General features: G+C 44.4%; 1 long non-coding RNA gene across 1 annotated transcript; it reads left to right on the forward strand.

The window, feature by feature from the left end:
• Positions 1-24,604, forward strand: LOC131483123 (uncharacterized). Its single transcript, XR_009247534.1, has 4 exons — positions 1-85; positions 6,727-6,784; positions 24,253-24,379; positions 24,512-24,604. It is a non-coding gene; the product is annotated as an uncharacterized LOC131483123 (long non-coding RNA).
• Positions 24,605-25,784: the final 1,180 nt, after the last annotated feature.

Consider the following 25,784-nt stretch of genomic DNA (forward strand, 5'->3'; position numbering starts at 1 on the left):
CAGGTGGCTGAGCCAGTGCGTCCCTGTGAGCTCCCTCCCCGCAGGAGCCTCTGCAGGACCCCCGACTCGTGAGAAGCTGGGAAGGGTGAGTGTGTGAGAGCATCTCCTGAGGCCCCGGGGCGGGCGGGCGGGCGGGGGCCAGGAGGGGGCCCTTGGGGTCCTCACTCTGCAGCACTGACCTTGAACACTAGGGCTCCCAGTTGAACCCATTGTGCAGTGAGGAGGGGAGAGTGCCTGGGACAGTGCGACCTTCATGTTGGGCAGGATTTATTTTTTATTTTGCCCTTATTTTCCTGATTTGAGCCACAGCGTCTCGAGCCCCCAGCTCAGTCCTCAGTGAAGCTCCTCCTAAGGGTCTGGGGCAGTTTTCTTGTTGCTGACACCAGAGCAGCACAGACTCCAGCAGTTAGAACAAACAGCCTTGTTTTCCTCCGAGTTTTGCTGCAAGGTTGAGGGGCAGCATGTGGTGCTGGCGTTGTGCTTGGCAGAGGCCTGGAGTGGCACAGCGAGCTTGTAGACAAGCTCTTTGAAAAAATCCTTTGTCAGTTTAAGTCTCGGTCTCTTTGATCCTCCATCCCCAAAGGTGACTAAATCTGAGTACCCTCTGCTAATTGATGTTTGTGATTTCTTAAACTGATATTTTTAAGTGATATGGTAAATAGATCTTTAAAAAGTCTTTATTTCTTTTCTTTCTTTCTTGTTTTAATCTTTTATTTGTTTATGTTCAAGTGAGAGTTCAAGTAAGAGAAAGGCCCAGGCCCCTTGACCTACTGGCTAAAGGCCTCGCCTTGAGCGACCTGGGATCCCATATGGGCGCCGCTTCTAATCCTTTCAGCCCTGCTTCCCATCCAGCTCCGTGCCTGTGGCCTGGGAAAGTAGTTATGGTCAGCCCAAGGCCTTGGGACCCTGCTCTCCCATGGGAGACCCAGAAGAGCCCCTGGCTCCTAACTTCTGATTGGCACAGTGCCGGCAGTTGCAGCCACTTGCAGTGAATCAGCGGACAGCAGATATTTCTGTCTGTCCTACTCTCTCTATATATCTGTCTTTTCAATAAAAATAAATAAATGTTAAAAAAAAAAAAGACACAGAGATCTTCTACCCACTTTTTCACTACACAGGTGGCTAAAATGACCAGTGCTGCACCAAGCTGAGACCAGTCCAGGGGCCTGCAGCTTCCTCCAGGGCTTGCATGTGGGTGATCAGGGCCCAGGCACTTGGATGATCTTCCACTGCTTTTCCCAGGAGATGAACAGAGAGCTGGGCTGGAAGTGGAACAGGTGATTCCATATGGGATGCAGGTGTTGCAGTTGGCAGCTTTACACATTATACCACAATGCTGGCCTTTGCTTCATTTTTTGATATGATGACAGTACCTCTGTTGCTTTTCATTTCTCATGTTCAAATTCATTGCAATTGTTTTGAATGTAGGACAATGTTATGTCAACAGAGTGGGGATAAATTCTGATGGTGTATGAAGTTGGATAGGGTAGAATGTTTGCAGTCTAACATTTCCTCCATGTACATTATTTTGTGTTTCTGTAGGATTTGATTTGACTTTATCTTCTTCATGAAGTGTTAACTGAGATCTCTAAGAACATTGCTAAGTAGCAGTTACCACTGAATGAGTAGTTACATTGTTGTATTAACTAATGCTCATTACTGTCAGTCGGTGTGTATTTTCCTTTGTTCTTCTATGAGATTTTCCTTCATATAATGTGATGCTGTATTTAGAATTAGTGGGAAGAAGCATGTGGTACTCAAAATTGTGTGTGAAAAGCTGCACCAAACATCCATGCCATTTTTTTTAAAGATTTATTTTATTACAAAGTCAGATATACAGAGAGGAGAGACAGAGAGGAAGATCTTCCCATCCGATGATTCACTCCCCAAGTGAGCTGCAACGGCTGGTGCTGTGTCAATCCAAAGCTGGGAACCTGGAACCTCTTCTGGGTCTCCCACGTGGCTGCAGGGTCCCAAAGTCTTGGGCCGTCCTCGACTGCTCTCCCAGGCCACAAGCAGGGAGCTGGATGGGAAGCGGAGCTACTTGGATTAGAACCGGTGCCCATGTGGGATCCCAGCATGTTCAAGGCGAGGACTTTAGCCCCTAGGCCATGCCACCACCGGACCCCCGTGGTGGATTTATGCACGCAGGTATAATGGAATCAGGCATGGTGCTTGCATTCAAACCAGGCACTCTCGCATTTGTTGGTTCCAAGCAGAAACTTCACCACTGTGATCAACTCCAATAGGTTTTAGAAGGTAAAAATAGCTAAAAATTGGTGGTGGTGATGTTCATAATTGAAAAATAATGAGTTCAATTTGTAAATTTTCTGGTGAGTTCTTAGGTGTTTGTTTTTTTTTTTTTTAATTTACTTTTATTATATTGTTGACAATCTTGACATAGTTGATTAAGGTAAAAAAGTTCAGGGGCTATAGGGAAGTGGGTAACACTATTATGTCCATATTGTTTCCTTCTTGTATGTGAGGTGAAGGAGGATATTGAGGGAGAAGCCCCACCCAGTTTCCCACCCACCCCAAGTCCCGGATGTTGGGCATACTCTGAGATACTTGCTCAAGTGTTTTTTTTTTCTTTTCTTTCTATTTGTTTATTTTTTATTGTATTGTTGACAATCTTTACACAGTTAATTACGGTTTAAAAAGGTTCAGGGGCTATAGGGAAATGGGTAACACTATTATGTCCATTTTGTTTCCTTCATGTATCTTAACTATAGGGGGATATTGAGGGAGAAGCCCCACCCAGTTTCCCACCCACCCCAAGTCCCGGATGTGGGGCATACTCTGAGATACTTGCTCAAGTGTTTTTAATAGTTCACCAGTTATGAATTGCTGCCAGTTTTGCCACTCCCAGCTTGGTGAGGTTGTTGAAGAATCCACTGATTGGCATAGTCCATCATGGAGTCTTCTTTGCCAGTATTTCACTGCCAACATAGAGCTGAGGTGGTTGATTGACCTGTTCTGTCTTCTGTTTTTTCTTGGCTAGGGTTCTGAGTCCAACAGTTCAATTGGGGAGATCCTCAAAGAAACGTTGAGGTATTCCCAGACCAGATTCTTGTATGTTCTAGCAAGCACAGGGCCCAGCACAGTCCATCACCATGATCAGCTGGTGGTTGCAATTGCTGGGTTGGTTCTGTTTTTGGTCCCGAGTTGCACTGGAACCAATGGGTGTTGCAGTCCAGCCTGGTTCTGCCCAGCACATACTCGGCCCTCACATCAACCAATGCAGCCTAGTTGGAGCGACCCACAATAACCCCCACCAGGCCCACCCCCTACCCTGGTTTGCTAGTATGTATAGCAGACTAGTCCAGTCTGCCCCACATCCCATTTGGTTCCTGTACTTGTCAATGGGTGTTAAAACTTAGTTCTATCTAACTAAGTCAACTATCCAGCCCTCACAGATGTTGTTGAGTGCCTCTCTGTCTAGCCACCCCAGCCCCGTCCTAGTTTTCGTGCTCTGCAGTGGGAGTAGTGACCCAAGAGGGAGGAACCCACTATTTCTCTCCCGGGTCTCTCTCACTTCTGGATTATGCACTCTACAGGTGGTTCTGTTGTTTGACTTGACAGAATTAGCCCCCCAGTGCCAGCTTCTGCCAGCTGATGCTGTGGCTAAGCCCAAACAACTCTCACCCACTCTGATTTATGCTTGCACCAGTAGGAACAGTCAGCCCAGCCTGACTTTTCCCTGATTTAGTCCAAATGAGGTGCACAGGTGTTGTAGCCCTGCCTAGCCTATTCTGTCCACATCCCAACCCGCACTCTCCAGTGGGGGTACCTGTCTGGTGAGGGGACCAGCCCTTTAAACCCCCCCCCCCACTGGCTCTGCCACTCCCTTCCTGGTTCTCACGCATGTTGGTTGGGTGCTGCAATCACATCCAGTACAGGCAACCTCACCCTGGCATTCCTCATTGTGCACTGGTATTTGGCGCAACCAAACCTGGATCAACCCACACTCTGTTCTGGTGTTCGGGTTTGCCTGTGGATGACATGAACTGATTCAGCCTGGTCTGCCCCCGACCCATGCCAAATGTATGCCAGTGGTAAACTTTCCATAGCTTGTTCTGGGCTGTTTCCTATCATGCTTCTTGCGCTTACCTGCAGGGACTGTGTCCTGCGATAGGAGTTGCCCAGGCTCCTCCATCAGAACCCCTCCCAATGCCAGATTTTGCTCATACCAGGGGGTCCATGAGCCAGCCCTACTCAGTTCACCTCCTGTCCTAGCAGGAACAGTGGCTTTTCTTGGCTATCCTTCAACCCATTCTGGTTCTTGTTGGATGTTTTAGCCCAGCCATGGATTGTCCATACCCACATACAGCTCACACATGGCTCAGAAGGGAGTTGAGACCCAGCCTAGTCAGTCCCACATCTACCCTGGTTCTCCAGGACACCAGACAATGTTGGGGTCTGACCTGGCCTGGTGCATCCTGTCCCAGTCCACACTAGTGCCACGGGAGACTACAATTGTTTCCTAGTTAGAACATAGCCCCCATTCCAGCACATGCACCCCTTGGTAGGAACCTCAGCCCAGTTAGGGTCTCCCCTTAGCTCCCCAGCAGGGCCTGTTCACGGCTGTAGATCACGCACCTGCCAGTGTTTGCTCTGACTCAGCTTGGCACAGTCCCTCACTTGTCCTGGCCCCTGCCTTAGACACTGCGGCTTAGCGTCCTTAACTCACGTAGACCAGAAGGTACAAGATCCTAGCTCGGCATGACCTGTGTTCCATCGTGGCTTCTAGTTTCACTTGTAGGCTAAGGTTTGCTCAGTCCTGCCCAGTACACCCCGTTCCATTACCAATTGACACATTAGCCAACTGTTGGAGCTACTTTGTCCAGCTTGTCCAACCTCCAGGTCTGTACTACATGTTCATCAGTGGGAGCTATGACTCGCCAAGGGAGTTTCCCAAGTTTCTCCACTTAATCCACTCCCAGACCCAGTTCTCATACATGCCAATGGGTTTTATTCCAGTGTCCGGCGCAGTCTGGCCTTCCATTTGGCCTTATATGAGCTGGTGAATGTTGCAGCCCAGCCCACCCCACACCCTATTCAGGATGCACATTCGGGTGCTGCTGCCTTGACAAGTCCTGACTGTTGCGGGTTCCTTTACCTGTGATTGATGGCAGGCTCCTTCGTCACACCCAGCTTAGTCCAAAACTACCCAAACTCTTGGGCTTACCAGTGGGGCTAGAATTTCCACAGGGTGTGACCCACACATCCTGTACAGAATCTACCTCCAGCTATGGTTCTCGAGTGCTAGTTAATGTTATGGCCCTGCCTAATGTGACCAGTCTCCTGATCCATCATCATGTCAGGTCAAAGGATATCCTGCTGGACAAGCCCCAAGCCTTAGCTTTTTCATGAACTGGTGTTCACCAACCAGTATTGTTAAGTGATTACAAGTTCTTCAAAGGAAGAGTTATTGCCATTGGGAATCTTTAGGTTTGACTCAGATCCCAGAAGCACAGTGGGATCAACCTGGAGCTACCTAAGCAGAGGTTCTGATAACAGCACCAAATGGTGCCCTGGTCACCAGGGCACAGTTCACCAACTGCACATGGTGGCTGGATTTGGGATCTGGGCAGGGCACCCCATCCCGGAGCCCACCAATAGCCTCCCAGCTGCTGGAAGTTTAAACCTCCAGGCCCAAAGTTGCGCCCCTCCCCAATCCCATTCACCACCCAATGCGAGGGGGTAGGTTGGCCCTGGACCTATCCAGTCACGGAGACCTCCTCCCTTGGTGTACTCATCCCGAAGGAAGCAGCCCCGAACCCAGGCAGGCCCGGGGACAGCTCACCACTTGCACATGGTGGCTGGAGTCAGGATCCGAGCAGGACACCCCATCCTGGAGCCCACCAACAGCCTCCTGGCTGCTGGAAGTTTAAACCTCCAGGCCCAGAGCTCTTAGGTGTTTTTTAACACATAAAAGGATGCAATAAATCATTTCAGAATCTCCAAGTTTATTTTACTATGTCAAACTCAAATCCACATTAGATGTGATTTTCCTGTATGGGTATTTTGCATTTGAATATAAATGTAACCATAAGGGATGGTCACACATCAGTGACATAAATTACAGTGATTGTTTCAGCTCTAGAGTTTTTGGGGAAAGGGAATATTAGTGTGCTTGATAAAACTTTTCATTGGAAAGTCAGATTTACAGTAGCAGAGACAGAAAGATCTTCCATCTGCTGCCTCACTCCCCAGGTCACCACAGTGGCCAGAACTGAGCCAAAATGAAGCCAGGAGCCAGGAGGTTCTTGTGAGTCTCCCCAACGGGTGCAGTCTCACAAGGTATTGTTCTGTCCTTGACTTCTTTCACAAGTGACAAGCCGGGTGCTTGATGGGAAATATAGTAGCCAGGATATACACCAGCATCCATATGGGATCCCTGCATGTGCAAGGTGAGGAATTTAGTCACTAGGCTACAGTGCCAGTCCCAGTAATATTATTTTTAAATAAATAATAATCGTTTCATTGACCTAACAATTACTTGACTTTAATCACTGCCGATTTTTTGAATTATCGTTACTGTTTCAAAGATGCTATCTTGGCATTTGTAAGGCACTATTCTTGCCCAGGGAAGCTGACGGCTTTTATTTTCCAGCCACTGTGTCTGCCTCCAAGTTGACGTTGCTTAGCACAGTGGGAACCACTGAAGAGGCTAGGAACAATCAAGACCAATGCATAACTCCCTGTCTCCACCTTCTCTTGCAGGTGTAGCCCTGCAGCCTGCTACATGCTTCCCAGGCTGGAGAACACCAACACACCTTCAGTAAGTTGTTTATTTACTTCTCAGCTGGCTTTACCTTGTATTTGAGGTATATGATGATAGTTTTTAAGCAAAAATGAAAAAAAAATGTAAAAGAACGAAGGTAAAATTATGATAACTAAAGATTGGAACTGTCAAGGCTGATTGACACTTCCTCTCCAGGTTTTCTGTTTTATATGTATCTACATTTTCAAAAACTTATTTTTAAAAATAGATTTATTTTTATTGCATAGTCAGATATACAGAGAGTAAGAAAATCAGAGAGGAAGATCTTTTGTCCAGTGATTCACTCCCCAAGTGACTGAAATGGCCCGTGCTTGCAAAATGAAGCCAGGAGCCCAAATATTCTTCTGGGTTTCCCACATGGGTGCAGGGTCCCAAGGCTTTGGACTGTCCTCCACTGCTTTCCCAGGCCACAAGCAGGGAGCTGGATGGGAAGTGGAACTGCTGGGCTCAGAACTGGTGCCCATATGGAATCCTGGCAACTTCAACGTGAGGACATAAGCCGCTAGATGACTGCAATTTGCCCTGTCTGAGATATATTTACATTAAGTTGACAGCAGTATTAAAATGAATAAAACAGTATAAGGGTGTGTCAGTGTGGTGGGGTGAATGCATGTAATTACAGTTCACCTCATTCTAGTCCTGGCTACTCCACCCTTTCAATGCAGCCTCCTACTAATGCATCTGAGAAGCATCTAGTGGTGGTATAAGGACTTGCATATGTCCCACCCACATGTGAGATACAAGAGGGAGACCTGGAGTCAGTCTGACAAAGCCACAGCTAGTAAATGCATTCTGAAAAATATTGCACAAAACATCTGTTTTTCTGTCATTCATCCTGTCAAGTGAATAGTGACATTGTAAAAGCAGTGTAAGTATTTTTCCATCTAGCTTCAAGGTTAGTTTTCCAGCAGTGGTATTTACATTATACAAAATGCCAAATAACTTTGAATATCAGGTATGGGATGAATAGAAGGTTCAGTGGGAAAAGTAACCCAACTTTTGATTACCAGATTTATTGAAGCTATCCTTGTGACATGTTCTTGGATAACATGTTACACTGCTGCATGCAATGCCAGCATTCCATATAAGGACCAGTTAAGTCCCTGATGTTCACTTTCTGATCTACTTCCCTGCTAATGTGCTTGGGAGAGAGCAGAAAATGGGTCAGTTCCTTGGACACCTGCACCCCTGTGGAGGATCAGAATGGAGCTGAGGCTCCTGGTTTTGTCCTGGACCTTGCTGCCTCTTGTGGCCACATGGAGAGTAAACAAGTAGCAGAAAGATCTGGCTGGCTGGCTTTGACTGTGGCTTTGTAATTCTCACTTTTAAGTAAGTAAATTGTTCTTGTTTTTAGGAATTAAAATAAAACACTATACTTTATACTCTGTAGATAGGGGACTGTTTAATTTCTTCTTTTTTATATTATTTTTATTTTTGGTGATTTCTACATTGTTGTTTAGGGTGGTTGGTCAAGGCTACAGGAAGTTAGGTTAGATCACCATTTCCACATTTTCTTTTTTTTTTCCTCCCTGTATCTGGAGGAAGGGAGGTGATAAAGGGAGAAGCCACATCCAGTCTCCCAACCATTCCACAATCCCTGATGTGGGGCATGCTCTGAGAGTCGTGCTCCTGAGGTTTTGATAGTTCAACAGTTCTGAATTGCTGCTGGTCTCGCAATTCCAAGCACACTGAAATCTGCCAGAATCCACTGGTTGATACGATTCATCTTAGAGTCTCTGCTTGCCCACGTATTCACCTCCAACACTTGTCTGAGGTAGTTGATTGGTTTGTTCTGTTTTTCATGCTCTGTTATGGCAACAAGTGTGTCCTCTGCATGCTCCAATGCATTGGCATATCCTCCATGTGCACCTGAATATGCTGTTTACTGCTACATTGAAGCCACTGAGGAGGCCTGGCTCTAACAAATACCCTCCATGGTCAGTCCATGGAATGTGCAGTTCTCTCCATGGTTGGAGTTCTGAATCCAGTGATTCAGTTGGGGTGATCCCCAAAGAAACTTGATCTGATGCGAAGACCTGATTCTTGTGTGTGCATGCCAAGAGAGGGTCCAGCACATTCCACCACCCCAATCAGCTTAAGCACATGTTGGTGGTTGATACTGCTTGATCAGATCTGTCTCCAGCCCTCTCTTCTATACATACCAATGAGTGTTACAGTCTATCAGAGAGGTGCTCACTGTTTCCCTCATGGGCTCTCTCCCATTCCTGGATCTTGCACTCTCCAGGAGTTTCTGCAGTTTAGCTTGGAAGAATTTGCCCCACCCCCTCTGCCAGTGCCATCTTTGGCTAGGTGATGCTATGGCAAAGCCCATCCAACCCAACCCTCATCCCCTCTGGTTTATGCACACACCAGTAGGTACAGTCTGCCCACCTTGGATTTTCCCTGTTCCACTAAACATGCAGGCCAACAGATGTTATAGCCCTGCCTGGACTGATCTGCCCAAATACCAGCTCTCACATTCACAACTGGGAGTAGTGGCTCAGCAGGGATTATCCCTGCAGCCCTCCTGCTGGGTTTGCCTGCTTTCCCATGGGTCTCACAAGTAACGGTTATGTCCTGTGGCTCAATCTGGCATAGCATAGCTCACCTTGGCATTTGCCATTGAGTGCTACAGCATGACCCAACCCAGCTTGCCCCCAGTTCAAGCTTGCATATGTGGGAGCTATGCCTAGCCAGTCCAACCAACCGCCATCCCACCCCTAATGTGAATTGTGTGGTGTTGTGGCCCAGTTCGGCATGATCCACATACCATTCTGGTTCTCAGATTTGCCAGTGGGTGATATGAACTGCCTAGCCTGGTTTGCTCCAGACCTGAGCCAAAGGTATGCCCTTGGGTACCATAACCTGGCCTGGTCTAGGCTGTTCCCTCTTGTGATTCTTGCTCTCACCTGCAGGGACTGTGTCCCAACAGAGGAATTGCACAAGTTCCTCCCAATGCCAGATCAGTGGGTCCATGGTCCAGCCCTACTTTGTCCATCTCCTGTCTTAGCAGGAACAGTGGCCTTTCCTGATTTTCCTTCAACCCATTCTGTTTTTATTGTTGGATATTACAGCCCAGCCCAGGATGGTCCACATCCAGACACAGCTCATACATAACTCAGCAGGGAGAGATGTAGCCTAGTCCATCCTTGTTCTCGGCACAGGAAATTAATACTGACTCTGGCAGCGTAGTGGTCAAAATAGGTCCATGTGGCACCCAAACCTAAAGTCCAACCGGTTCTGACAAGATCAGCACCAACAACAACCTAATTATATAGGACACCTGGAGTCTCTCTAATCCTGGGACCTGCTCCAACCGGAAGCGGGAGAAAGGCTACAGAGACAACAATGCAGCCTCAGCACGGTATCATAGGAGGTGGAAAGTGGTGAGACAAGAGCTGGGGCTGTGGAGACCACGGTGGAAATCTGACATAAGAACCCAGACCTGGAACTTGCTGGAGGTTGTGACACAAGTGGCTGCAAGGAAAAAGTTGTGTGCCAACCGCATTAAGTAAAATCGCATTGTGGACCTGTGGGTGACAAAGCTTAGAAACCTGCCCCAAGGAATTCAAGACTCTGCTAACCAGAAGTACAATGAACAAGAGCAAAAGAAGAGACAAAGGCACAATGAATATTACTGAAGACTCCCCTGCAAAGGAGCAAAACCTTATGCCAACCTCAGAGTTAAGTGAGGAAGACATCGAGAAAATGGGGCACACAGAATCCATAAGACTCATTTTAAAGATTCTGATCAACAATGAGAAGCTCATGCAAGAGTTCAAAGAATTTAAGGAAGCAATAAAGCAAATCAAGGCTGGTATATCAGAAATTAAGAACACAGTAGAGCAAATTAAGAGTACAGAGGAGAGTATCCATAATAGAATGAAGACAGCAGAAGAAAGAATCTCAGAATTGGACGGTATTTCCTGTCATCAGGGGGAAGCAAACAAAAAGCTGGAAGCAGAGCTGGATCAGGCCAAAAAAAGTATTCAAGAATTGAAAGACACGGGCCTGGCGGTGTGGCCTAGTGGCTAGGGTCCTCGCCTTGAACATTCCAGGATCCCATATGGTCGCCGGTTCTAGTCCCGGCAGCTCCACTTCCTCTCTATCTCTCCTCTCTGTATATCTGACTTTGTAATAAAAATAAAATAAATCTTTAAAAAAAAAAAGAATTGAAAGACATTGTTAAGAGGCCAAATATAAGAGTGATGGGAGTCCCAGAAGGTGCAGAAAAAGAAGCTGAGTTTGCAAATGTATTTAATGCAATAATAAAGGAAAGTTTCCCTAATCTGGAGAAATAATTGGGAAACAAGTTCCAGGAGGGGCACAGAACTCCCAATAGGCTTGATCAAAAGTGATCTTCACCACGACATATGATCATCAAACTCTCTTCAATTGAACGTAAGGAAAAAATCCTTAAATGTGCACGTGAAAAAGTCAATTGACATATAAAGGAATGCCAATTAAGCTCACAGGAGATCTCTCACATTAAACTCTATGGGCAAGAAGAGAATGGAGTAATGTATTCCAGATTCTAAAAGAAAAAAATTGTCAGCCTAGGATAACATATACAGCAAAGCTTTCTTTTGTCTTTGAAAATGAAATCAAATTCTTCCACAGTAAAGAAAAGCTAAAAGAATTTGCCTCTTCCAAACCTGCCCTACAAATGATACTTCAAGAGGTTCTCTTGACAGAAAAGAGGAATAGCACCTACCCAAACCAAAGGCAAATGTGAAGAACATCCCAATAAAATGACTACAGAAGACTAAACCAATGAACAACCCATTCCTAAAATGACAGGATCAAAGTAACACCCATGTATATTAAACTCTGAATGTAAATGGCTTAAGCTCAATCAAATGTCATAGATTAGTACACTGGATTAAAAAACAAAACTCATCTGCTTATTGTCTGGAGGAGACTCACTTCAACAAAGATCAGCGCAAACTATATCACGAGTTTTGTTGTTTTCTGTTGTTTTCATCTCTTTAAAACACTTCCTTCTGATTAAATCACTCAATGACTCGTAGATCATGAAGTAGCATCATTTTCTTCAAGAAAGTTCTTGATTTTCATTTCTTCAGCTACATGTTAGTCATTTAATAGCATGTTATTCAACTTCTTCATGTTGTTAATTTCTTTTTTCTTCCAGATGTTGATTTTGTTTTGTGGCTCTTCATTTAAGGGAATATATAGTAGCTGTGTAATGGAGACTGTCATATTTAGTAACATGTCCTTTAACTTCAGGCATTGTAAATTTCTATTTTTCCTTTTATTGTTGATTTTGTATCATAATTTTTCATTTAAGGGGATGTTTAGCAGCTGTGTAATGGAAACAGTCATATTAGTAACATGTCATTTAACTTCATGGCATTGTAAATGTCTTCTTTCTATTGTTGATTTTGAATCATGACTTTTCATTTAAGGAGATGTACAGTAGCTGCGAAATTGAGACTAACATTCAGATGTGAGGATATAGTGTGGTATGCGTTTCTACTTCCAGACAAAGATGAACTTACAATGAAACTTGTTTACTATATCTTGACAATAGGATTCTGGACTCTCTGCCCGTGTCTATGCCCGCAATGATGGACATATGACTGAGTATGAAGAACTATATGTTAGTAATGATATAGAGGAATGGGGGAGGGGAGGAAACAGGGGAGGGGATAAGGGAATATGAAACTGTACTATAAAATAATAACAATAATAATATAATGTATTACAAAAATAAAAAAGAGTCTGAAAAATCAACGGAAAGGTAAAAACTGGTAAATTGAGAATGAGAATAAAGTGTATAAGATGATGGAAAAAAAAATAAGCTTTCTTCTCATAAGCACCAGTGGGTCCTGAAGTCTAACTCTGTCTGGCACACATTAGACCTAGTTCACACTTGTGCCAAAAGAGACTGCAGCCATGTCCAAACCATTTAACAGCCCCTACTCTGGCCCTCACTCTTACCAGTAGGAACCACAACCTAGTTGGAGTATACCCTTAGCTCCCCAGCTAGGCCTGTTCCCAGCCATAGACCTTGCTTTTGCCAGTGGTTTCTATGACACAGCTTACCCGTTGTTGCAGTTAACCGAGACAGAAATGAGCTCACTCCCAGCTCAGCGCATGCTCAGCCCTTTCCCTTGCCGTTTCCCCGTTACGCAAAATGGCACCCAGTTCAGCTCTAGGGGGCTGACTGGGCTGTGAAATCCACTCTGTTCTCGCATTACCCGTCTGAGATCTGCTGCTCTGTCTCTGCTCCTGGTCAAATCAAACGGACCAGCAGGATGGACAGTTCTTTGGGTTCACCACCCAATCTCCCAGTGAAAGTCCCTTCCCACCTGGTTGCTGTTGGAATCCGGCTGCTGTGGAGTTCAGATCGCCGTGCTGGAGTATCAGTCTCTGCAACACCAAACTGCTGTGCCCGCTGCTTTCCTGTGTTGGTCAGTCTCCAGGTACCCCTCTGCTGTTGTTCTGTCCTTACCTATTTCCTGAAATATGTCCTCTCTGCTTCATCCTGATTAAATGATTTTCCGTCTGTATAAATGTGTAGTTGCCCTTTTCCGCCATCTTGATTCTCTCTGGTGGGACTTACATTTCCACAGGTTTAGACCCACATATCCCCCACAGAATCTACCCCTGGACCTGTTTCTCCCTTGCACTAATGTCATTGCCCTGCCTAATGTGACCCATCCCTGTTCTGACATTCATAAGGAAGTGGGATCTAGCCTTGTCAGACAGATCCCCAGCCCTAACTTTTGCATGGACTAGCATGTGGTGGTCAGCAATATTCCTTACTGAGAATCCCTACTCAGGACTCCCATATGGGCTGGTGTATCAGTCTGACCCATACAGTGCTTCTGGTCTCTCCCCTCCAAACCACCATGTCTCAGTCCCCTCATTTTCCTGCAAGTGCAGTTGCCCTGTCACTGGGAATTCCTCAGGATTCATTTTTTACCTACACGTACAGTGGTCTTATTCATGAATGTCCTTAGGTAACAATGCCACACCCCAAGACTCTAAAGCTCACCTCTGGATGAAGCCAGCAGGTAAAGCCTGGTGCTGGTTGGTGCTCTGGCTGCCCACAGTTCCAGGATTCACTCAGCACTTGACATCAATGGCTGTTGCTAGTGCTCCAGGTATTGAGTCCGAGCTGAGTTAGGTAACCCCAGCAGCTGCCATGCTGCTGGCAGCTCCATTAACACAGCCCCAAATCTTTCCCACAGATTTTTAAAAATTTATTCATTAATTACATTGTATTATGTGACACAGTTTCATAGGTACCCCTCCCCAAACCCTCCCCCAATGGTGGATTCCTCCATCTTGATGCATAACCAGAGCTCAAGTTCAGTTGGGATTCCCTCATTGCAAGCATATACCTTACATACAGTCCAGCATCCCACTTGTCCAGTCAAGTTCAATGGCTTCTTAGGGAGGCCCTCTCTGGTCTGAAGGCAGAGCCAGCAGAGTATCATCCCGATCAATTAGAAGCTCCAGCACACCATCAGCAACAATCCAGGTATGATGAGCCTGGTGCAGAGTCCATTGATTGACATAGTCCATCATAGAGTCTCCCCTTGTACAGTATTTTGCTGCCAACATATAGCTGGGGTGATTGATTGATCTACTCCAGCTTCCATCTTTTCTTGGTTAATATTCTGATTCCTCCATTTTGATTGAGGGAATCCCCAAAGAAACTTTGAGGTGTTCCCAGACCAGGTTCCTACATGTACTAGCAAGCACAGTGCCCACCACAGTCCATCATCCCAATCAGCTGGTGTTTGCAACTGCAGGTTGGTTCTATTCTCAGCCCTGACCTCCACCAGAACCAATGAGTATTGCAGTCCATCCTGGCTCTGCCCATCACACACTCGGCTCTCACCTAAACCAGTGGGAGGTGTGCTGGTTGGGTGCTGCGTTCCTAGCTGGCACAGGCAGCCTCACCTTGACATTTTGTGTTGTGTACTATTTTTGTCACAACTGAACCTGGACAGACTCCCACCCAGCTCCAGCGCTCGGAGCTGCCAGTGGATGATGCAAGTTGACTCAGCCTGGTCCGCCCCCAGCCCGAGCCATATGTATGCATGTGGGACACTTTCCATAGCCTCTTCTGGGTTGTTTACCTTCATGCTTCCTGTGTTTATTTGTAGGGTCAGTGTGCTGTCAGAGGAACTGTTCAGGTTCCTCCATCAGACCCCCTCCTGGTGTCAGGTTTCGTGCATACCAGCAGGTCCATGGGCCAGCACCGCTCATTTCGTCTCTTGCCCCAACAGGAGCAGGGGCCTTTCTTAACTGCTCTTCAATCCATTCTGGTTCCTGCTGCTGGAAGTTTCAGCCCAGCCACGGCTCGACCATACCCACATATAGCTCATATATGGCTTAGTTGGGGTTGAAACTTAGCTGAGAAAATTTGGAAACAATAGTCTCATCCACTTTCCCCTAATTCTCGATCTTACCTAGCTTAATCTGTATCCACATGTGCATGCATGCTCCCTTCTCAGCTGTGTAAACATAAAAATAAAATTTAAAAAAGAATGATAAGAAATGAATTACTGTAGGCCCGGCGGCGTGCCCTAGCAGCTAAAGTCCTCGCCTTGAAAGCCCCGGGATCCCATATGGGCGCCGGCTTTCCAATAATAATAAATTAAAAAAAAAAAAAAAAAAGAAAAAGAAACCTAGCTGAGTCTGTCCCACATCTACCCTGGTCCTCCAGAGCACCAAACTGTGCTGCGGTCCCACCTGGCATGGTGCGTCAAGCCCCAGTCCACACTTGTGCCAAGGGAGAGTACAACTGTGACGCGACCAGAACTCAGCCCCTTCCAGCTCCTTCGCCCCTTAAGTGGGAAACTCCACCCAACCAGGACCTCCCCCTTGCTCCCTCACCAGGCCTGTTCCCAGCCAGTGTTAAGCATGCCAGTGGTTGCTCTGGGTCAGCTTAGCCCATCTTATAGCCTGTTGTGCCTCCTGCCTTGTTTCCACTGGCCCTCCTAAGCCATCCAATGGGGTCAGAATTCCCATGGGGTTTGGACCACACATCCCCGACACATTCTATCTCCGGATATGGTTCTCAAATGCCAGTCAGTGTCATGGTCCTGCCTACTGTGACCCCTATGCTGATCCCTCCTCCTGTTAGACAATGGGGACATCCTGTTGGACAAGCCCGGAATTTTGGCTCTTGAATGAACTGGTGTTCGGTAATCTGCATTATAAAGTGATTACAGGTTCTTCAGAGGAAGATTTACTGCCATTGAGAATCTTTCGGACTGATACATGTCCCCAGAGCTCTGTGGGTTCAGCATGGAGCTACTTAAGCAGCATATCAAAGAACCAAAATTCCAGAACTCCCCGGCTGGGTGGCCAACAGGAGGTGCCTGGTGCCAAATGGCCCGCTGCACCCCCGGGAGCCGCTCACCACGTGTACGTACGTGGTAGCAGGCGTGTGTGTTCCAGGCTTGAGGTGCAGCTATCCTGAGGTCCCCCAGGCAGCCGCCTGCCTGGAGGTTGAATTCCTCAGGCCCCAGTCTAGCCCCTCCTGGCTCCTCCCCCGCTCCAGCCACATGGCGAGTTGTGGGAAGGTCCAGACCCGCTACACAGAGCCCCAGGACTCACCACAAAAGAGGGTAGCCAACAGGGTTCTGGCAAATCTGGCAGCCGCTCATCACGTGTACATACGTGGTGGCAGGTGTGGTTGTTCCAGGATGGAGACATGGCCATCCTGAGACCCCCCGGGAAGCCTTCAAAAAAAAAAAAGAAAGAAAGAATATGCAACTATACTGACACACTGGTATTGTTAATACATATTTGGCATTAACCAGGCCCAGGATGCCCACCAGCTCTTAGCTACTTTTCTCCCACCTGTGTAACACTGACCTAGGTACAATGCGAACAAGGCAGCTGCCTAGAGCTGGGGTGTTGGTGTTTAATATCTTCTAAATAGATCATTTTAGTGTGAGGGATGATTCTGAATTTTAAAAAAATCCAGTGAATTTTGATCAACTGTGTATAGTGTTGTATTTAAGTATATTTACAGTATCAGCTGAGTAAACCAGGTGCAGAGGCTTTCCACATTTTTTTGTTTTGTTTTAGTTTTATTTTACACCACACACGGTCCTCCATTCCCGGTGCCTTATCATTGTGAACTGTAGTCATCAGGCACTGGTATGGAACACTGGATCTCATTGGCAATAGGAAGTATAGTTGCAAATAGGAGTGTGCTTTGGTTGCCATAAAAATATGCTGCAGAATGTGTGTCTTCAATCACAATAATTCATTTCTTATTCTTTTTTTTAAATTTTATTTTTATCATGTTTACACAGTTGAGAAGGTAGCATGCATGCACATGTGGATACTGATTAAGCTAGGAAAGATCGAGAATTAGGGCAAAGTGGATGAAACCATTGTTTCCAAATTTTGTTCTTCCTGTGTTTGGGGGATGGTGGGGAGAAGGAGAAATGCCACTCCCAGAATCCCCACAATGGAACTGTGGGATATGGAGTGGTCATCTTATTTTCCAATTCCCCACTGTGGAGCATGATCTGAGGGTTCTGTTCAATTGGTTTCTATAAGAAATCCTTTCAAGGTCGATTGGTTGACATTCCGACTAGAGTTTCCATTCAGCCAGATATTTACTCTCCACACTTGCCTAGGGTAGTTGTCCAATCTTTTCTACCCTCCTTCATCTGCAGGCTCCAACAGACTGTCCTATCCCCTATGTGCATCTGAATATATTCATTCAGCAAATGAGGAGGCCCAGTTCTGACACACAAACTCCAAAGACAATGCACAGATTCCACATTTGTCCAAATTTGTGGAGATCTGTGTCCATTGGATCAGTGGTCAGTATCCCTGAAGAAACTCTCTAAGGTGATCATAGACTTGTGTTTGTACTTGCCAGTATGGGGTCAGCTCAGTCTATCATCCACATCAGCCTATGCACACTGGTGGTTGCAGTTGCTGGATAAGTTTGTCTCCAGTCCCATCTCTTATGCAAACCAGTGGATGCTGTGGTGGAGCTCACCCATGCCCATCCCACATTCAGCTCTCATGTACACCCGTTGGGAACTGCATCCCAATCAAAGTGACACCCTATAACCCATACTAGGTCTACCCCCACCATGGTTCCTTTGCTTGTTGTTTTGAGCAGCAGACTGCTCTTTGCTGCAGCCTGGACCAGTGTGTCCTGTTCCCAATCCCAGTATTCATGAATGTCAGAGGGTTCCATGGTCATGTGTAGCTCAGCTCTTTACAACTCTCAGCTCTTGAGCCAGCCTTCAGAAATTACAGTTCCACAGCTTGAGCCCTCATATTCCCCACAGGATCTGAACCCAGACCTAGTTCTTACGCATGCCTGTTGGTATCATGGCCCAGCTTAACATTATCTGCCCCTTCTATGAAACTCATTGGTAGTAGTGTAATCTTTCCCTGCCAGAATGTCCCCCAGCCTTACTTTAAGTGTGCACTGGTTGGTGGTGGTAGTCCATGTTAACCATCCCAGTTCAGGTCTCCCATGTGGGCATGTGTACTCATCTGACCCAGACATTTCCTCAGTTATAGCTTCCAAACCACTAGGTGTTAGCCCCCTCATTTACCTGCAGGTAACGTGGCTTTTGTCATTCAGAAGACATTCTTCAGCTGCAGCATACCACTTCAGTGGTCCTGCCTCCCAAGCATCCTCTTACCCCTTCTCCTGAACAATCCACAATTCCTACTCCTGGAATCAAGCAACCAAGCCTAGCTGCTTGAAGGCAGCTTCAGACATCCTGGCCTTTGCTGAGAGCAGAAATGTGAGCTTGTACCCAGTGTCATCTCTTGGCTGGTGGTGGGAGGTGCATAGCCCAGCATGGCTACTTAAAGGCAGCTGTGCCATTCTGGCCTGGGCTAGGTGTCAAACTGGATCCTAGAGCACACTGGCCAACTTTGTCTGACGTGAATGGAACAGCATGGTCTGGTTGCTTAAAGGCAGCTTGATCCATCCTGGCCTTGGCTTGTGCTCCAAAGGAACTCTAGTCCCACTGGCTGCTTTTGTCTGGTTGGTAGAAGGACAGAACAGTGCCTGGCTGCTTGAAGGCAGCTTGAGCTATCCTTGCCTGGGTTGTTTTAATGAAGGACATTGCAATGGATATAAAGTGGTATATCATAGTGGTTGTCATTTTCCAATGCACATGGCAGGACAAAATCACTGTCTCTAAGGATCAACTCTTTTTTAAGAGATTTATTTATTTTATTACAAAGTCAGATTTACAGAGAGGAGGAGAGACAGAGAGGAAGATCATCCATCTGATGATTCACTCCCCAAGTGAGCCACAACGGGCCACTGCTACGCCGATCCGAAGCTGGGAACCAGGAACCTCTTCTGGGTTTCCCACACAGGAGCAGGGTCCCATGGCATTGTGCTGTCCTCGACTGCTTTCCCAGGCCACAAGCAGGGAGCTAGTTGTGAAGTGGAATAGTCAGGATTAGAACCTTCGCCCGTATGAGATCCCAGCACGTTCACGTTGAGGACTTTAGCTGCTAGGCCACGCCACCAGGCACTAGGATCAACTCTTAACATAAATTGCCTAAAGCCATCAGTCAAAAGACATAGATTAACAGATTGGATCAACAAATGGGACCCAATTATCTGTTGACTGCAGGAGACACATCTAACCAGAAAATATGCTAAGAAACTGAAACTGAAGGGATAGAAAAAGATGTTTCACGCCAGTGGATGAGAAAAAAAGGTTGGTGTAGTGGTCCTGATTTCAGATGATACAGACTTCAATGTGACAAACATCAAAAAGGACACAGAAGTTCATTTGCTATTGTTGAAAGGAATGATCCATCAGAAAGTGATTACCATCCTTAATATGTATGCCCCAAATTCAGATGCACTCAGCTATGTGAAGCAATTACTTATAGACTTATAGGGAGATACAGATGAACATACAATAATCATGTGATATGTGAACACCCATTAACACCAATAGACAGATCAACAAGACAGAAGCTCAGCAGAGAAACTACAGAGCTCACACAAACAGTGGAACAATTGGACTTAGTACACATTTATAGAACCTTTCATTCTAGCACTGCAGGTTATACATTTCTTTTCAGCAGTGCATGGCCCTTTCTCCAGGATAGACCACATGATAGGACACAAAGCAAGTATAAATAACTTCAAAAATACTGGAATCATACCATGCACCTTCTTGGACCACCATGGAATGAAATTGGAAATCAAGAATTCAAAATGTCCCAGGAAACATGTAAACTCTTGGAGGTTAAACAATATGCTATTAAACAAAGCATGGATTAAAGAAATTAAAGATGAGATAAAAGAATCTATGGCAACCAGTGCAAAGTTAGAGACAACATTCCAAAACTTGTGGGACACCACTAAAGCAGTGTTATGTGGTAAGCTCATTGCAATTGGTACTCATGTCAAGGCCCAAGAAAGACACCAAATACTGGAATTAAGCACACACCTCCAGGAAATGGAAAAGCAGCAGCGAAATAACCCCACAAACAATAGGAAACAAGAAATTATCAAAACAAGGGAGGAGATAAACCAAATAGAAATAAAAAAACTACACAAAATCAATGAATCAAAAAGATGGTTTCTTGAGAAGATTGATAAAATAGACACCCCACTGGCCTGAGTGACAAAGAAAAAAAAAAAAAAAAACAAGAGAAAGTGAGAATTAGCAGCATCAAAGATGAAAAAGGCAACATAACAACAGACACTGCAACCACTAAGAAAATAATTAGAAATTACTGCAAGGAACTGTATTCTAACAAATCAGAAAACCACCAGGAAATGGAAAGTTTCCTAGACTTCCACCACTTACAAAGGCTTACCTCAGAGGCAACAGAAGACCTGAACAAACCCATAACCAAAGCAGAGATATAGTCATTGATTAAGATCTCCCAGCAAAGAGCTAACCCAAATCCTCTACAAGCTCTTCAAAAAAATAGAAAAGAAAGCAACCCTTCCAAACTCATTGTTTGAAGCGAACATGACTTTAATCCCAAAACCAGATAGAGAATTAATAGAGAAGGAAAACCACAAACTGATCTCCTGATGAACGTTGATGCTAAGATTCTCAACAAAACACTAGCCAATAGAATTCAGAAAAGCATCAGATAGATCATTCATCCAGACCAAGTAGGATTCATCCTGGGAATGCAGGGATGTTTCAACATATGGAAATTCACAAATGTGATACACCACATCCAAAAACTGAAGTACAAAAGTCATAAAATAGTATCAATAGATGCAGAAAAAACCTTCGACAAAATCCAACACCACTTTATGTTAAAAACCCTAAGCAAGGTAGTGGTTTTTACAGGGAGGTGCTGGGGGAATCCCAGAGCCTATGAAACTGTGTCACATAATGCAACACAATTAAAAGAAAAACTTGAATTTCCACTGAATAACAAATTGATGAGTAGAAAAAAACGAGAAAACTGTGATCACATACAAAATAAATAACAGGGAAAAAGGGAAGATTGAAAAGAAGCATCATGCTGTTTAAATGATATATATCAGTTACAATTGCTCTGTTTTAATTGGGTTTTTTTAATTTTATTGTATTTTGACAATCTTTACACAGTTAATTACGGTTTAAAAAGGTTCAGGGGCTATAGGGAAGTGGGTAAGACTATTATGTCCATATTGTTTCCTTCTTGTATCTGAGGTAAAGGGGGATATTGTGGTAGAAGCCCCACCTAATTTCCCACACACCCCACGTCCCAGATGTGGGGCATGCTATGAGATACTTGTTCAAGTGGTTTTAATAGTTCTCCAGTTATGAAGCGCTGCTAGTTTCACCACTCCGAACACAATGAGGTCGTTGAAGAATCCTCTAATTGACATAGTCCATCATAGAGTCTTCATTTGCCCAGTATTTCATTGCCATAATATAGCTGAGGTAGTTGATTGACTTTTTTTTCTTCTGTCTTTTCTTGGCTAGGGTTCTGAGTCCAGCAGTTCGATTGGGGAGATCCCCACAGAAACGTTGAGGTATTCCCAGACCAGATTCTTGTCTGTTCTAGCAAGCACAGGGTCCGGAACAGTCCATCACCATGATCAGCTGGTGGTTGCAATTGCTGTGTTGGTTCTGTTTTTGGTCCCGAGTTGCAATGGAACCAATGGGTGTTGCAGTCCAGCCTGGTTCTGCCCAGCACATACTCGGCCCTCACATCAACTAGTGGGACCCAAAATACCCCCCACCAGGCCTGCCCTCTTCCCTGGTTTGCCAGTATGTATAGCAGACTAGTCCAGTCTGTCCTACATCCCATTTGGCTCTCATACTTGTCAATGAATATTAAAGCTTAGTTCCATCTAGCCAGCTCAACTATCCAGCCCGCATCTTAGTTTTCAAGCCCTCCCATCAGAGCAGTAACTCAAGAGGGAGGAGCCCACTATTTCCCTCCGGATCTCAATCCCCGTTTATGCACTCTTTGGGTGCTTCTGTGGTTTGACTTGACAGAATTAGCCCCCCAGTGCCAGCTTCTGCCAGCTGATGCTGCGGATAAACACAAACAACCCTCACCCACTGTGATTGTAGTTTGCACTAGTAGAAATAATCAGCCCAGCCTGGCTTTTCCCTGATCTAGTCCACATGAGGCTCCCAGGTGTTGTTGCCCTGCCTTGTCTGGTCTGCCCCCATCTCCGCTTACACTCTCCAGTGGGAGTAGCTGTCCAGCAAGGGGACTCCTCCATATTCCCCCTGCTGGTTCTTCCCCCTCCCTGCCTGGTTCTCACGTGTGCTGGTTGGGATCTGTGGTCACATCCAGTACAGGCAACCTCACCTTGGCATTCCTCATTGTGCACTGATTTTTGTCACAACTGAACCTGGCTTGACCCACACTCTGTTCTGGTGTTGGGATTTGCCAGGGGATGACATGAATGGATTCAGCCTGGTCTGGCGCTGACCCATGCCAAATGTATGCCAGTGGGAAACTTTCCATGGCCTATACTGGGCTGTTTCCTATCATGCTTCTTGCGCTTACCTGCAGGGACTGTGTCCTGCCACAGGAGTTGCCCAGGCTCCTCCATCAGAACCCTTCCAATTCCAGAGTTTGCGCATACCTGGGGGTCCATGAGCCAGCCCTACTCAGTTCACCTCCTGTCCTAGCAGGAACAGTGGCTTTTCTTACATTAGATCTCTTTTAATGTTAAAAGTAGTAAATAAATAACTGGAATAAAAGAAAAACCCAGATAACTGCTTAATGCTAAAGAGCTTCCAAAACGTAGAAAAAAAAAAGAATTATGCTTGTTACAGCATGGCATTTGTGTTATATGTATAATTTTTGTTCAGCTTGCAGGCTATGACTGACTGATACCAACTATTTGTCAGAAGAAGATAGTTGTTATGAGACTATCATTTGTTTCCCTCCTAAGCTGAAGTTTACTATGTAGAAATTAAAACTTCCATATAATTATGTTATTCCATAAAAAATAGATCAAAAACCAAGTAGAGGGTTTTAATATATTGTTTTATATATTTTCACACTGGAATTACATTTTATATATATTTTATATTTTTACACTGGAATTACATTTTACATGAATACATGCATATGTATTCCATAATTTTTTACTTTGTGTATGTACATATGTGATATGTATTATTGATATATATGATCATATATTATTTAGATTTAATTCCAATATAAGCTGTAGGAAATATTCATGCAAGTACAGCTTTAAAATATTTTCAGTATTTTATTACTTCACTTTGAAATAAGAAAATTGAAGTTTATTATTGCTTTGTAATATTTTTAAATATCTCAGTATGTTTGAGAAAATCATTAATAAACTACTCAAAAATTTCTCATTATCTTGTGTAATATTAAGCATTTATCTTAATTATCTAATCTAGCATGTTATTTAGCTCATGTGTATCAAAAGATTGTACAATGAACTCATTTTATGCTCATAGAAAACAATCAGATACAGGATAATAAGGAATTGTAGCTTCAGAATTACAAACGTAATATAGGACAAAATGTTTTATTTTGTTTTTACCTTATTTGCCATATACGTTGTAAATTAAGCTGCATTCATAGAAGATGCAAATTGAACACACAGAGAAGAATTAAACTCAGCTTAGTATTATAGCTGCTCAGTTAATATTTTATCTCAGTGTCAATATGATTATTTATCTTAATTATTTGAAAATCAGAATGGCAATAACAGACAGAGTGATATCTTCCACTTGGACAGCTATTCTAGCAATGCCTTTTAACAGTTCATTCGAATGACAATCTTTAGAGCAAAGAACCTTTAATAGAATAAGGAATATTCTGTTGTATTACTAAAATTGCAAAAGTAATAGAGCACAAGATACTTTCATTTAACTGTTATTCTATGATGCTGTATGAATTGTAAATTAAACTGTGTCCATAGATGTTGCAAAGAAAATATACAAAGAATGCACCGTCATTGTTTCTATTTAATGATCCAGAGCTGAGGTGATGTGCTGTTACAGGTGTTGGTGTCATTTGAAGATGTGGCTGTGGACTTTACCCAGGAAGAATGGCAGACAATGGACAATACTCAGAGGACCCTGTATAGGGAGGTGATGCTTGAGACCTATAACAATCTGCTGTCCTTGGGTGAGTGAAATTCTGTCATGCCTAAGCAGAACATGTCTGTATAATTTGCTTATGAAAGAAGAGTTTATAAAGTGTAGTAGTTGGTACGACTAATGGTGATTTCCAAAGATCTGCATCATTCTCCATTAACAGGGTACTCCATGACAAAGCCTGATGTGATATTCAAGTTGGAGCAAGAATCAGCACCATGGACAGTGGAAAAACCTGTGAAGCAGAGACTTCCAGGTAGGTCAGCACATAATTGGCAGGGAAATTGATACATAGCTCCATAAATGTTGACTGGAATTATATTTGATTTGTACTCTGAGTTTCATTCAGAAGGACAGCTGGTGAGACACAGGCATTCTATAGTCTCCATGTATAGGTTTATTCTAGCAATTTGCCAGCCTATCACCATGAATCTGGAAATATATGGGTCATTTCATGATCCGAAACACTTGAATCACATCTGCCATGTCCCAAGATACATTTTCAGGAAGTTGTTTTTGAAGCAGAGTAGCCAGGAAAAGACGAACTATAGCTAAGATAGGATGTAAGATACTCCAAGCATTATTTTGAATTTTTATACCATATTTTATGTCACATCCTTTTTAAGTTAAATATGCAATCTCATGTAATTGAAATTTTTATTTTGAAAAATAGTTATTATGTTAAGGCATTAATAGATGAGAGGTATTGCCTATTTAAAATGCTCATAAATGTCCACATTTTACTAATATTAAAATGTGCTGTATCTAGAATGGCTACAAATCTCATTGCCTTCATGTCAGCATTTGAAAGGAAACATTGAGATGTGATTCACACATATGTTTACTCTTTTTCTCATTTCAGATCCCCATGGAAAGAATGAGCAGCTTGGAGCTAATCAAAACGGTCAAGAACTATTCTTCAGGCAAGTTTTAATTACAAAACCAGAGGGAATCAAATAACATTTCTTGGGAGAGAGCCAGGAGATGGTGTGCCTCTTGAATGGAGACAGCAGAATTTTTCAGAAGGGTCTTAGATTTTTAAGTGTCTACTGAGGCTTCCTTTTCTGGACAGGAACCTGTGAGTAAGACACTTCCCATTGTATTGGTTTTCTCTCAAACAGCATGGATATAGCTGCCACTACACAGCTTTAAATCTGCACCAGCCATTCTATGGCTGTTCAGCTGTCAGAGATAGGTAGCCACATGAGTGACAAATTTGAAGAAACTGGCTTTTTCTCAACTCATGTATGAAATGTACAGGGGGTCATCAAAAGCCCACATAAGTCATTTGTAAAGATCAAACCTGAGGGCATGGCATGGGCATGGCATGGTAGCCTAGTGGCTGTCCCTCATCTTGTTCTGTAACGCCAAGGTGAATGCCCTGTCCTAAAACCATGTCTAAGGTAAAAGAAGGCTTGCCCCACCTCACAGATCCC

Source organism: Ochotona princeps, chromosome 23 (genome assembly GCF_030435755.1).
Source record: "Ochotona princeps isolate mOchPri1 chromosome 23, mOchPri1.hap1, whole genome shotgun sequence".
In the NCBI taxonomy this organism is placed as follows: Eukaryota; Metazoa; Chordata; class Mammalia; order Lagomorpha; family Ochotonidae; genus Ochotona; species Ochotona princeps.